Here is a 4,619-nt window from a genome sequence, read left to right on the forward strand (position 1 = left end):
ACACACACACGCACACACACACACACACACATCCACCACATGCACAACCACCCACCCACCCTCCTCTCTCCCAACTGTTAATCTGATTAGCAAGTCTTCAAACTGGGCAAGGTATTCTGTTTACATTCTGCAGTGTGTGTGTCTGTGTGTACAGGCCGGAAGCATGAACAGCATTGTGTCAGAGAAGGGAAACTAGCTTTTGGCCATCTCATCCAATGAGAGGGCTCCAATGATAGTGGTCATTCCAAGTAGTTGATTCTATCAGGCAGACAGAATTGGAGAACGCTCTAAGATTACACAGCAGAAAAGACTGTCTGAGCTCACACACACACACACACACACACACACACACACACACACACACACACACGCACACACCACACACACACACACACACACACACACACACACACGCACATCCACCACATGCACAACCACCCACCCACCCTCCTCTCTCCCAACTGTTAATCTGATTAGCAAGTCTTCAAACTGGGCAAGGTATTCTGTTTACATTCTGCAGTGTGTGTGTCTGTGTGTACATATGCGTGCATCTGTGTGTGTTTCTGTGGGGGTCTGTGTGTTTACGTCACTGAACAACGTACAGGGTCTCCTAATGATGCCAGCAGGGTCTCTGTGTGTAGCCAAGCCAAACCAGTTGAATTGTTAATGAGCACAATTTTGCCAATTTTGTCGTCAGAAAGCTTGAAAAATGATGCTGTGCGGTGAAGTTCAGCAAGCATGCTCTTGTGTTGCTTGTTGTTTTCATTGTTTCTGTTGCAGTACCGTGACCCAAGCTGGTTAGGACTGGTTGGTGAGTCAGAGTCCTTCAAGGGCCAGACATACGACTTCCCACCTTAAACAGAGACCCCCCCCCCCCCCCCCCCGCCATCTGTCTGTCTGGGGTCTGCGTCTCAGTATGTGATATGTTTATTACCCCCAGACCCCTCTCTCACTGGGGAGCGAGGCCCGGCTTCATGTCTGCAGCTTCTTCGCCTCCCAGACACATCAATGCATCCAGCAAGGAAGTGTTTCAGGGATTCTCTGACCTTGTCAACAGACATTTACGCATCGCTTCGCCTTCGGCTGGCCCACGTGGAACACAACACGCTGCATTGCCACAGAGCCGGGAGGTTGTGTGTGACGGGGTCGGGTGGTCCACGGTCGACGTGGCCCTCACCGCCACCGGGGGCTGCCCGTTTCCCCCTGTTCAGAGCCGACCGAGCGGCGTGTCGAATGAGCGGTCCCGGCGTTCCCGCGGGGGAAACGTCGCCATAAACAAAACAATGGAAGGTTTAGTGGCTTCAATACAGCAAACGCTCACAGCGTGAACTCGGCGCACTTTTGAGTCATCCACGATGACATCATGTGTTGTGAGGCGGAATGTGATGACCTTTACATCTGAAGTCTTCCAGCCTTCACCCAAAAAAAAAAAAAAAAATAGTTTGTGAAACGTAAACGCCGGAGCATGTAAAGACACATGAAGGATCCAGAGGTCTGGCAGGGAGCATCTCTCTATCTGCACATCTCCCCGAGAGCAGAGAACAGAGAGCAGGGCTGGAGAGTCTCATCTGCTGCTGCCAATAATGTCTTCAACAGCTCAGAGAGAGAGAGAGAGGGGGGGAGAGAGAGGGAGAGGTGGAGGGGAGGGGGGTGGGGGGGGGGAGCGACAGCGAGTCGATGACCCCAAGGAGAGAGTCTGACCTGGTGATGCATGACCGCACTTGTTCCTTCTTCTGGACCAAAGACCCAGACAAAAAAAGAGAGAGTGAGAGCAAGAGAGCAAGAGAGAGCGAGAGAGAGAGAGAGAGAGGAAGGAGAGAGAAAGAGAGAGAGAGGAAGAGAGAGAGCGAGAGAGAGAGAGAGCAAGAGAGAGAGAAAGAGAGAGTGAGAGAGAGAGAGAGGAAAGAGAGAGAGAGAGAAAGACAGGAAGAGAGAGAGCGCGTGAGAGAGAGATAGAGCTAGAGAGCAGAGAATCCAACCAGCTTTAAAGGAGAGGTCAGGGCAGCGGTGTGTTTATCTGTCTGGCTCTTGTGTGTGTGAGTGTGTGTGTGTGTGTGTGTGTGTGTGTGTGTGTGTGTGTGTGCGCGCGTGTGTGAGTGTGTGTATGTGTGCAGCTCTCTTATCAACCTCTCAGTGGTCAGGGGTCGGGGGTCAAACCGTGCATTCCGACTCTGGTCAGATCATGAAGGAATGCTGCCCAGTAGGCTGTCAGCAGAGTGTCTCTTCTCTGCGCCTCCTTGCCCCCTCCTCCCTCCAGCTCCCTGCTCCTACAGCTCCTTTTCGACTCCTTGCAGATCCTAATAATGATCCCCGGAGGGAGGGAGCCCTCCCCTGGGCTCTCCTCACCGTCTCCCTGCACGTCCCCCTCTGAGCTCTTATCAGGTATGGGGGAACCGGCGGGCAACGCACAACCACTGTCTATTAATGGTGGACGCTGGGATCTTCCCATCACAACCCTAGTATCCTTCTGGTGGACACTGAGAGCTGCCCATCACAACCACAGACTTGTACTGGGAGCTGCCCATCACAACCACAGTCTTGTACTGGGAGCTGCCCATCACAACCACAGTCTTGTACTGGGAGCTGCCCATCACAACCATAGTCTTGTACTGGGAGCTGCCCATCACAACCACAGTCTTCGATCGGTGGACACTGGGATCTTCCCATCACAACCATAGTGTCCTTCTGGTGGACACTGAGAGCTGCCCATCACAACCACAGTCTTGTACTGTTGGACACGGTGAGCTTCCACACATAACCACTGTATTTTACTGGTGGACACTGGGAGCTGCCCAGTATAGCCACAATCTTTGACAAGCTTGTCGTTGGAGGTTTTTCATTAACAAAGCAGACTACACAGGTATCTGGGAATCGAACAGGTGACCTCCCACGTTCAGTTTTACAGCGACTCCGTCAGAGGCGGTCTTGTTGGACACGCCCCCTCTGGAAGTTTTATTTCCAACATTTGGTTTTGGTCAGGTGATGACGTCACTGCGGGGGGTGAACGGCAGTGTGTGTGTGTGTGTGTGTGTGTGTGTGTGTGTGTGTGTAGGGGCGAGCAAGGGAGTGGTTCTCCGTAATTTGAAGGAATTCTGTTCCTCTGTGGTTTCACTCTGCAGTTAAAGAGGAACGACGGGGCCAGGCTTCTAATAAAAGACAGGGATGTGTGTGGGTGTGTGTGTGTGTGTGTGTGTGTGTGTGTGTGTGTGTGTGTGTGTGTATGTCTGTGTGTGTGTGTGTGTGTGTGTATGTCTGTGTGTGTGGTTAATGAGAGCGCACAGCACATCTTGAAGTGACAAAAATAAAGCAGGATCTGGTCCAGAATTACAATGTTACAAAGTTTTTTTCCATATGCACAGAGGCGCCCATAGACACACACACACACACACACACACACACACACACACACACACACACACACACACACACACACACACACACACACATACACACACACACACTCACACACACACACACACACACACTTCACTTCCTGTCATGCTCAGTGTCCTTCTCCTTGGAAACACACGTGGCTTCCACACTTCCATGTGAGGAATGTTGAAAAATCCCCAAATACATAATATTTATGTGTATATATGTATATATATTATATATATGATTTATTTATTAATATATACATTTATATATATATATATAAATATAGTATTTCAATGAAGGGGGTTAACATTATATAAATATTATCAAACCAAGTTATTTCTGATTCTTTTAAAAACGATTGATTTATTCATAATTTAATCATCTTAATATTTGTCTGCGGTTGACATCATCCCATAATAATCTTTCTTTCTTTCTCTCTTTCTTTCTCTGTCTGTCTGTCTGTCTGTCTCTCTCTCTTTCTCGACCTCTCTCACACACTAAAATATCTAAATTGTTGGGGAGTGCCTGTTACTATCTTTGAACCTGTGGTTTAACTGCAGGAGTGTGCACGTGAAACAGTGCACATTACAGTTCTGCCATGCACATAAGATGCACATCAACAAACCCACTGGAGAATGTGCGCACTGACGTACGTAACATATCATCAGGAGCGAAACATTGAGTCTGATCCAAATCCTAGGAAATAATCAACCAAAGAAGGTACATGTAATGTATATGGCCCAGTTAGTGTGGGTGTGTGTGTGTGTGTGTGTGTGTGTGTCTGTCTTTCTGTCATTCTGTCTGTCTGTCTTTCTGTATTGCTGACTGAGTATAACCTTTCCCACTTCCTCAAGAGACGTCTGACTATGTCAGACGTAAGGAGTTAAAAAATAGAGAGAGCGAAAGACAGAGAGAAAAGCAGACAAAGAGACATGCATGCAGTCAGACAGACAGATAAATAATCAACCACAAAAGTAAATACGTTTGTGTAGTCACGGCAAGAGTAGATACGATCTGTCGATCTACATTCCCACACACACACGCACACGCACACATGTATGCCCATACACACATACAGACAGACACACACAGAGAGACAGACACGCACACACAAACACAGATGCACGCGCACACACACACACACACACACACACACAAAGTAGTGATTAGGGTTCGTGTTGCCATAGCAGACAGTAGCTACTGGTCAGGAGAAACATTAACATCTCATATAACCAACCTGT

The sequence above is a fragment of the Micromesistius poutassou genome (assembly GCF_964030765.1).
Source record: "Micromesistius poutassou genome assembly, chromosome: 14".
NCBI lineage: Eukaryota > Metazoa > Chordata > Actinopteri > Gadiformes > Gadidae > Micromesistius > Micromesistius poutassou.